The following is a 10,106-nucleotide window of genomic DNA, read 5'->3' as shown; positions in this document are numbered from 1 at the left end:
AAAAAAAAAAGAAAAATAAACCCGCCCAAACACGGCAGGTGCTACACTGGATTTCTTCTCCAACTCTAGCCCTGCAACACAGAAGAAATCACTTTCAGAGTAAACTCCCATGGTTTTTTTTTTTTTTTTTTTTTTGCAGTTTTCAGTCACCATAGGCTGTTCTTGGGACTAGAGCTGCCTGGTCTTCTGTTTCTCCGTGGAGCTTCTGACCCTCCCTGGGTTTATCTTGTGTGGAGACTGGCCCCCTGCTTCTTTCTTTTCTCTGTTTTGGGCTCCGTTTCTCCAGCTTTTCTGTAGTTTCCAGTTTCCTCCTGATTCCCAAAGATCTGCTTTTGTTCTCTTTACCAAGTTGTTGCATTCCAGTGTCTCTAGCCTAGGTCCCAGAGAGGTTGTATTTTGTGGCTGGTCTCTTCTGTGCCATTTTTAATCTCACCCACTCTGTTCTTTAGGAGGAGGTCAGCAGGTCCAGCCCACAGTGGAGATTACATGAGGGCGTGAATGCCAGGAGGATGACATCACCAAGAAACATCCAGAAGCTGCCCATCCCCATGGGCCAATGCTCATTTCTCTCATACTTCCCTCACCTCAGAATGTGTCATAACAATGGCATAGGAGGCTGAGGCAGGAAGATTGCTTGAGCCTAGGATTTCAGGCCAGCCTGAGCAATATAGTAAGACTCCTACCTCAAGAAAAGGAGGGTTGCCGGGTGTGGTAGTGCACGCCTGTAATCCCAGCACTCAGGAGGCTGAGGCAGGAGGATCCTTGCAAGTTTGAGGCCAGCCTGGGCTACAAAGTGAGTTCAAGTCTGGCCTGAACCGCACAAAAAAAGGAGGGGGTGGTTAGGGGTGTGACTCAGTGGTAGAGTACTTGCCTACCGTGTACCAGGCTCTGGGTTTGATTCCCAGCACTGCAGAAAAGAAAAAGGAAGGAAAGGAGGGAGGGAGGGGAGGAAGGAAAGGAGGGAGGGAGGGGAGGAAGGAAAGGAAGAAAGAAAAAAGGAGAGAAGGAAAGGAATGGAATGTTTAACTGGGTACACAGCCATCCAGAAAAGAATACATTTCCCAGCTTCCCCTGCAGTTCAGTGTGGCCATGTGACTGGGTTCTGGCCAATGGAAGGAATAGTAGCAGAAGCCTTCTCCGGACAGTGGCTGGAAACCTCCCCCTGTATGTGCCTTTTCACCCCCATTTGCCCTCTTTCCTTTCACTTTACCAGCTAACGTATAGAAGCAACTGTTTGGAATCATGGGCTCAAGGACCCCTTCAGGCACGGAAGAGATGTACAGGAAGGAGCCCGAGTTCCTGAGGACTTTAAGAGCGGAGTCACCAATAATCAATTTCCTCGCTGGACGGGGGTGAAAAATAAGTTTATGTCTCAAGCCACTGTCAGTTTAGGTTTTCTGCCACCGACAGCCAAACCCGAATCTAACAAATAAACAGTTTGTGTGTGTGTGTGTGTGTGTGTGTGTGCGCGCGCGCGCGCACGCATGCACTTGTTGTGAGCGTGCTGGGGATTTGACGCCAGGCTTCATGCCCGGGGTGTCCCACTGAGCTACACGCCCAGCTCCCTAAATCTAACTAAACACAGTGCAGTTTCAGAAGCTGGAAAAGGCCGTTTACACTCCTCCTCCTAAGCCCAGAGAAGCATCTCACATACACTTTGAAAATGGATCGCGGAGTTTGACCTCATCCGTGCTCCTCCGCCCTTCACAAAAAAAGAAAACATCAGTGTCAGTAAAGGGAGACTCCAGGTAGAGCTGCAGGATGTGTGACATTCAGCTTTCAACGGAGCTGCCTCAAAGGGAAAGCGGGGAGGGGAGTTGCAGACGGGGAGGGGAGTGAACTTCTCCCCATGTATCTTGTCTCCAAGGAAGACTGCCCCTACTCCAAAAGCTGTTCAAAGGCCCTCTTGAGAGAGCCACAAGCAAAAATAAAGTGGCCTTGGCATCTATCTGGGTACACATTTAATTCCCCTCCTGGAAGTAGGAAAAACAAACAAACAAACAAACAAATAATGTGTTAGAATGTGCTTGGTTACCATTAAGAAAGTTTGGTGGAGCCGGGCGTGGTGGGGCATGCCTGTAATCCCAGCACTCGGGAGGCTGAGACAGGAGGATCGTTTTGAGTTCAAGACCAGCCTGGGCTACAAAGTGAGCTCAAGGCCAGCCTGAACTGCATAGTGAGACCCTGTCTCAAAAAGACAAAAAAAAAAAAAAAAAAAAAAAAAATGAAAAGAAAGTCTGGTGAAAATAGATACTTTGGGACTCAGATCTACTGTAAGTTAGGTTCAGGAAACCAGTTTTCTTTGTTTTTTAATCCTTAAAAACTGTGGTCATTTTGTTCCTCAAAAAATGTGGCCCGTGAGAGGAGTGCAGGATTCTGCTGTGATGTTCACAAGCACTTCTGGCGTGTGATCTTCCCTGCCATTAAAATCTGTCAGCGGGGGCTGGGGGTGCAGCGCAGTGGTAGAGTGTGTGTTTAGTATGCTTGAGGTCCTGGGTTCAATCCCCAACACTAAAAGCAAAAAAAAAACCCCAAAAAAGTCCCCAATGTGTGGGTAGTAAAAGCAGGGTAAGATTCCAAAGCAGAAACTACTGCTCCCTGCTGCCCCTCTGTGGAACTAAATATTATCAATAACTTTCCGTTGAGCCAGGGATACAGCTCAGTGGCACAAGCGCCTGCCTGGCAAGCTCAAGGTCCTGAGTTTGATTCCCGGTACCAAAAAAACAAAAAAAAACCAAAAAATTTTCTATTGTTGTGATAAAATACCTTAGATAAACAATTTAAAAGGGAAAGGTTTTATTTTGGTTCAGTGTTTCTGAGGTTTCAGCCCATGGTTGGCCTGGCTGCTTTTGGCCCCTCGGTGAGGCAGGTGATGGGACATCATGGTGGTGGGACACCGTGGCGGAGGGACACCGTGGCGGTGGGCCATCAATGGCGTAAGAACATAGGGTGGAGAAGCCTGCTTGCCTCATGGTAGCCAGGAAGCCAAGAGAGAAAGAGCCAGTGTCCCCATATTGCCTCAAAGTGCGGACTCTCGGTGACCTAACGCCTTCCCTCAGCCCCACCTCCTAACATCCCACCTCCAACAGTGCCATAGGTTGGTGACCAAGCCTTTAGCACATGGCCTCCAAGGGACACGGAAGATCCGAAACACAACAGTCCTCCATGATGATACTTCGTTTGGTGTCCTCCAGTGTCCAGAGCCAGCTGGATCTCCTTGGACACCTCCCACTGCCCTCGCTTCTAACCGTGTGTGATGGGTCCAGCCAGCATCTGTAGGATTTTTTTGTTGTTGTCTTTTTGAGACAGGGTCTCACTATGCAGTTCAGGCTGGCCTTGAGCTCACTGTGTAGCCCAGGTTGGTCTTGAACTCCCAGCGATCCTCCTGCCTCAGCCTCCCGAGTGCTGGGATTACAAGCATGTGCCCCCTCGTCCGGCTGTAGGATTTCTTCTTTCAACCTCATGATCAAGGATTGAAGCTTCTGGCAGCTGTACAGCCGTCTCTCAGCCAGGCAGAAGAAGGGCCGTCCCATCTGCGACTAAGCGTGTCAGGAGGTCTGCCCGAGCCACCTCCCTCCTACCAGCCTGCACATCCGCGCTCCTCCGGACAGCCGGGTGCTGCTCGCCTGGGGGAAGCAAAGGAAGGCGAGTGTTGTCCTGGGGAAAACTCAGTGAAGAGAGGCAGCAAATCTGTTTCAGAAGACACCATGCGGTACATCTTCAAGCCAGCGTGATCGAAAAGAAGCATTTGCCAGGCCTTGTGTTACTATCATAAATAACGAGCCTTCTGCTGGTCAAGTGATGTGTGTATGTCCAGACTTCACAATGCTTCTGATGTTATAAGTCTCTGCCAGGTAATTGTCAGGGGACAGGGCTATCGGGAGAACTTGACCATGGAACCTATACTCTCCTGAGAACAAAAGTCCTGTATTTGACTTTAATCAAAGGTGGGTGTTTCTGAAATGGATTTAACGTGATATTCCTCTGTGTGCCCCCCGGGTTACCTCGTGCCCGTGCTTTAACAGCCACCTGGCGGCTGCCTCGGCCCTTGGGAAGCTGCCTGTGTTCCTTGCTCGCTTTCCCTTTAAGGGTTTGAGAGTTTCAGCTGGCAGAGTTCCCAGTGCCCTCCGGACTAATTGGCACAAGGTGAAAAATTTCCAACTTGGAAGAGAAAGAGCCTGCTCGCCAGGGAAGGCTCTTCAAGGTAACCGCGCTCTGAGGTTCCTGCCTCCGCCTTTGGCAACCTTTAGGGACAAATCCCTCTTGCTGTGAGGAGGAGCTAGAAGCCCACAGAGGGGAAAATAGGGCTTGGGGCAGAATTGCCAAGACCTTTGAAACCAGTGACCTGTGGAGACCAGGAAGTAGGGGAAAAGCTAGTGTGGCAGAGGCCGCTGAGGTTTCCCTCCCAGGACAAGCGCGACAGCTCGTAGTGCTGGTCATGGCGGTGGCTTCAGCCCTCACAGGCAGGGCCGCACGTCTGTGGAAGAAACACTTCCACGAGCCCTCCGGTGGGGAGGGAGGCACCCAAGGGTGTGGGGATAAGGAAACATAGTGGCTTCTGGAAGCGAGGCACCAAGAGGAGGCCAGTGGGGGAGAAGGAGGACAGAGGAGAGGAGAGAAGGCCTCTCCTGTCACCTCCTCCTCCCCCTCCCCCGTGTGAGGAAAACCCAAGGGCTGACAAGTGCATGGGAGGCAGGCTAGAAAGCATGCAACCATAAAACTGAACGAGTGTTTTTCTGGAGCTTCCCTTCCTGGCTCAGCTCTGCTTTGGAACCGGCAGTAGAATTTCCATTGTTCCCTATTGCCGTGGGTGTGGGTGACTGTGTCCTGTCCTCCCGCACCAAAAAAACCCCAAAACAAAAAAACTGGCCGGGGCTGAGGGCTGCGGCCTGCTGCTGTGAACAAGAGGGACCTCTGCTGGGCTGAGAGGCAGGAGGAGGAGGAGGCCCCGCGGGGTTGTGGCACTGATTTTTTCCCCAGGTGATCATGTCCTACACTTGGCAAATGGCAGAAGGAGAGGACAGTGACAGTTGCTGAGGGTGGAGAAGTGGAGCCTGGAAGTGGAGCTGAGGGCAGCCCTTCAGGTGTGAATTTAGGACTGCCTGGCTGCAGACTTCATGTCTTATCTGGACAGAGCGCTAGCATGGCTGGGGCCGGTGCCCAAGGGCAGCGGCACCTGTTTCTGGTAGGAGGAAGACAGCATGGGGCACTCACGTGCAGGGTTTGGAGCAGCTCTCTAGTTTGAATCCTAGCTCTAGCTGCATTGCCAGCTCTATATGACCTTGGACAACTTGGGATTCTCTGCACCTCAATCTCAGCTGCAAAGAAGAGTAGATGGAATAACGTATGTTAAGAGTTTGTGAATGTTAGTTATTATTTGATACTACAGTATTTACTAGCAACGCTAACTGTGCCACAAACAGCCTAACGCTCAGCAGTACCAGTGCTACCCTTTTATCCATCTCTGGATCTGCAGGAAGCAGTCGGGTCCCAGAGCCAGTCGTACTGCAAGGCAGTCCCAGTCTACCCCTTCCGGCTGTGTGACTTTGGGCAAATTACTTAACCTCTCTGTGAACAAGACGGGTAACACCTCACCCGTGGGACTGCTGGGAGCATGAACTAACCTGAAAGTGCCTGAGTCCTGTCCATTGTGTGAGATCACGCGATGATGGGGTGGACCTCCCACTTGTTCTGCTTTGCCATCCAGGGATTCTGAAGCTCTCAGATCTCTGAGAAAAGCCCCCATGGCGTTCAGTTCACCCCGAATTTAGCTCAGTCGGAATTGTTCCCAGCGTGTCATGTGGCCTCACCTTGGTGTCTTGCTGTGTGGCGTGGCTGGGCCATGATCAGAGCCACACATGGCGGGTCAACAAAGAGAGTTGTTTTGAGACTTGCCAGGAAACCTAAATTGGCCAAACTGGAATACATGAAGCAAAACTCGTTTGTTATGAACCAAATGCTTCCGTTCTCCTCCAACTTGGGCGGAGCTCCCCGGGAGCAGCTCCTCCCTCTCCCCCAGACATTCCCAAGGCTTTTGTCACTGAACGCCCCCCTCCCCCGCAGGGCAGGCGGTGTTTACTCCTCCTGGGGGGCCGGCCCCTCCTCGCCCTCCAGAGGCGCCCGTGGCCATCTCATCCCTTCTCCTCCAGGTGACAGGTAGGGGGAGCCCGGGCAGAGGAGGAGCCGGTGAGGGTCCACACAGACCCCACAGCCACAGCGGTCACCACCGCAGGGGGAACAGGAGCAGCCGGCCCGACCTAGCGCTCGCCAAACGCCAGGCCGTCTTCCGAGGGCTTTGCAGCTGCCGACTCACTTCCTCGTCAACCTCCCAGCTGCGGCTGTTACTCTACGCATTTTACAGATGAAAAACTCCAGGCAAAGCCAGCTGAAGTAGCTTTCCCGACAGCACACAGGCAGAAAGAGGCAGCGGGGAGACCCGAGCTCGGGCGGGCTGCGGCCAGAGCCCCGGCTCTTAACTAGGGAGCATCTAACGGAACCGTGGCAGGACAGGACCTTCAAAACCCTCAAGTACGCGGGAAACGTAGATTGCAGTGTATGCTCTCGCTGTGGCTTGAGTGGATCCCCAGAAGTCTAAGCTCATTCCTTCCTGGGGCAGTCTTGGGAGAGGGGGCCGAGGGGAGGGAGTTTGGGTGGTGGGGACAGAGCCCTTGTGTCCTTTTCTTGTGAGTTCTCCCTCTTCCCTTCCAGTTTCTCCAACGAAGTGGAAAAAGCAAGAAGCCCTCCCCAGAAGCCAGGCAGATGTCGGTCCCATGCTCTTAGATCCCTAGCATCCAGAGCCACCAGTCAGAATAAACCTTTTTTCTTTATAAATTATCTAGTCTCAGGGATTCTGTTATAGTAACAGCAAATAGACTCTAGGAGTTTTACAGATACTGGGTCTAGTGTTACATTTTTAAATGACTACAATTTTTTAAAGAGTTGTTTAACTCTTTTCCTGTGGAAGATCTCTCCCCTTGGGTATCTCAGAGATATCAGTGTTTGTCAGAATGAAAGCTTAGACTATTTTTTGTATCGTGCCCGCCAATCTGCTCATTCTCTTTTGATCCACGCTGCAGCAAATGCAGCAAATGGCTGTCTACCTCCTGTCCTCCCAGATACCCTCCCCCAGCGCCATGGCAACGGGGTCTCCTGAAGCCAGGTGGGATGGAGGTGGGGAATGGGAGCGAAGCAAGCACAGAGGACTTTCTGCTTTCTGATGGGGAATTAGCTCCCAAGGTGGGGCAGACTGTGGGAGGAACAGGTCTGGACCTGTTAGATGTCAGATGTCTGGGATTTTAAAAGGGCGACACTGCACTGTGGCTCAGCCCTCTGATGATACGATCAAGTCCAAAGCAAACAAGAGAGACCGTTCACTAAAACTGCTTTAGCATTACTCCGGCTATATTTACTTTTTTTTTTTTTTTTTGTCCTTTTGAGGCAGGGTCTCGCTATGCAGTTCAGGCTGGCCTTGAGCTCACTTTGTAGCCCAGGCTAATCTCAAACTTGCAATGATCCTCCTGCTTCAGCCTCCTGAGTGCTGGGATTACAGGCATTCACCACCATGGCTGGCTATTTTAAACAATTTTATAAAGCTTGAGTTCCTTATTTATTGAACTGTTAAGGACCTAAAGAATCGTGTATAATTTTGAGTTGGACTCTTATTTCACTTCATGGGTGGCAGTATGTGCTTTGGTGGTCTTTGGTGGTTTGGGTGTCCCTGTCAAGGTGATGGGAGAAGCCCTCATGAATGTCAAAAGTCTTCTCTAGCTGTAACAGACAATGTATCAACTCATTTGTCATGATGCTTCATGTGCAGGGGCTGGTTGGTGTGTAGTACATAGGTAGATGATGGTAATCTCTTATCTAGCATCTACTATGTGCTGGGCATTCGGTTACACTTTGTATAAACATAGCTCCCCTCCTCCCACATTCTGTGTGCCATGCATCTGACGTGTGAGGAAGGCAAGGTGCAGAGAAGCTCAATAGCTGGCGTTGGATTGCGGAACCAGCAAGGTGTGGGCTCTGGCTTTGGGCCCAGGTCTGGGCTGAGTAGGAGGCTTGGCTTCCGGGGGAGTCTGGGTTGTTTCATCCATGCAGGGAAGGGGGTCTCTGGGAGGTGTTTAGGCCCTAAGGCCTGTGGCCTCATGAATGCATTGATGCCACTGTTACAAGGGCTGATGGGAGCAGCTTGTCCCTCTCCTGCTGTTCTACTGTGTGAAGACTCAGCATGGAAAAGCCCTCATCGGATGCTGGCACCTTGATCCTGGACTCCCCAGGGACTGGAGCTGAATACATTTCTGTTCTTTATAAGCTACCCACCCTCAGGCACTCTGTTACAGCAGCACAAAGCAGACTAAGACATCCTGGCCCTTCTGTTCTATATGTTAGAAGAGCCCACGCTATTTCCAGGGTGCACGAGGAGTACATGCCTATCAGGGAGTGGGGATCCTTGGTGACACGTATTCAAATAAACACCAGTGGTAACAACAATAAGACTAGCTGCGAGGAGTGAACGCTTGCTCTGACTTAGGCGTGGCACGAGGCCCCCGAGGAACCTTCCACGACTCCTCTGCTCACTCAGGTTTGCCGGGCGGCCAGCACTGCAGGTACTGGGGACAGAGTGACAAACGAAGTGCACTTCTTGTTCTGGAGGTGCTCGTGTCTGGAGGTGTGGTTTGTTCTGATTTTACAAACGAGAAGAAAGGTCATAAGCTGGCCAGTGGGACTTCAAGTCAATTTTACAAAGACAGCACACTTCTCGAGTCTGCAAGACCGAGGACATCTCTAGGCACCAAGGGGTCATGCTTCAACCCCTCAACCAAGGACCACAGGGAGGAGGAAGAAGTCATACAGAATATGCACAGCATAATTCCAGTGATACAGGTTTTGGACATAGGTGCTGGCATCATGGGCCATGTATAGTAGAAATGACAAAGGGAACAAAAAAAGCGAGAGCTGGATATGGGGGCACAGGGATGTAACCCCAAATACTTGGGAAGCTGAGGCAGGCGGATTGCAAGTTTGAGGCCAGCTTGGGCAACTGAGTGAGATCTTATCTCAGAATAAAAAATGGATTGGAGATGTAGTTCAGTACAAAAGCCTTGAGTTCGCCGGGCGTGGTGGCGCACGCCTGTCATCCCAGCGCTCAGGAGGCTGAGGCAGGAGGATCATTGCGAGTTCAAGACCAGCCTGGGCTACAAAGTGAGTTCAAGGCCAGCCTGAGCTGCATAGCGAAACCCTGTCTCAAAAAGACAAAAAAAAAGCCCTGAGTTCAGTTCCCAGTATAACAAATAAACAAATAAGACTGGGATGTAACTCAGTGTAAAGGACCTAGGTTCAATCTCTAGTAGCACATACACACACACACACACACACACACACTCACACGGAAGAGAGAAGGGCAGGAAGGGAAGAGAAGGGAAGGGGGAAAAAGCAAGGAAGGGGCTTCCCGCAGGCAACACGGCAATCATTTTGGAGGAAGGGGATGTGAGGGGGCCGCGTCCAGGGTTTCCCAGGGAGCTGGGGAGCTAGCACTATCCTACACTTAGTGGTGGGCATGTGGTGTTCAGTCCACAGCCACACGTTAAGCTGCACCTGTGTGTCTTACTTCCATCTCTGTGTGCTGTGTCTCACCATAAATAAAGAGCAACACGAATGCTCGTGCTGGGTGGGAAGCTATTTGCTTGTCTCAGGTGTGGCACCTGAGACAGCCGGCGAAGAGCTCCCTTCCCTAAGATGCGGGGATGTAAAGTCTCCTGAGCCCACGCGTCTGCCACGTGGGTGCGTTCACAGCCTGGCTCACCCCACCCTTTATCTGTGCTGCACCCGAAAGAAGCTCTGAGGAGGTCCAGCTTGCCGAGAGCTTTGTTGCTTGATACAGCGCACCTGAGCCAGTTGGTCTTTTCTGTGTTGCTGGAGGAGATGCTGAAGAACGAAACTTGGTTCCTGTATAGAACTTGATTCCTCGGATCTTTACAAAGCTCGGAGCAGCCCATGCAGAGGGGAGGAAGGGGGGAAGAGCGAAGCCCACGCCAGGGAACCTCCCTCTAATCTGCATGCCAGGGAACCTCCCTCTAATCTGCATGCCAGGGAACCTCCCTCTAATC

The 10,106-nt window shown here is 51.4% G+C and overlaps 1 long non-coding RNA gene across 2 annotated transcripts; it reads left to right on the top strand.

Annotated features, from left to right (window-relative positions):
- Positions 1-4,069: 4,069 nt before the first annotated feature.
- Positions 4,070-6,831, top strand: LOC102011610. Of its 2 annotated transcripts, XR_001236002.1 has the most exons (3): positions 4,070-4,204; positions 5,477-6,528; positions 6,709-6,831. It is a non-coding gene; the product is annotated as an uncharacterized LOC102011610 (long non-coding RNA). The 2 variants fall into 2 exon arrangements; XR_001236001.1 differs by lacking the exon at positions 4,070-4,204 and having other exon boundaries at positions 4,240-6,528.
- Positions 6,832-10,106: the final 3,275 nt, after the last annotated feature.

Source organism: Chinchilla lanigera, unplaced genomic scaffold (genome assembly GCF_000276665.1).
Source record: "Chinchilla lanigera isolate Chin_1 unplaced genomic scaffold, ChiLan1.0 scaffold00050, whole genome shotgun sequence".
NCBI lineage: Eukaryota > Metazoa > Chordata > Mammalia > Rodentia > Chinchillidae > Chinchilla > Chinchilla lanigera.
The sequence above is the reverse complement of the archived record's forward strand: the minus strand, read 5'-3'. Positions and strand labels throughout refer to the sequence as shown.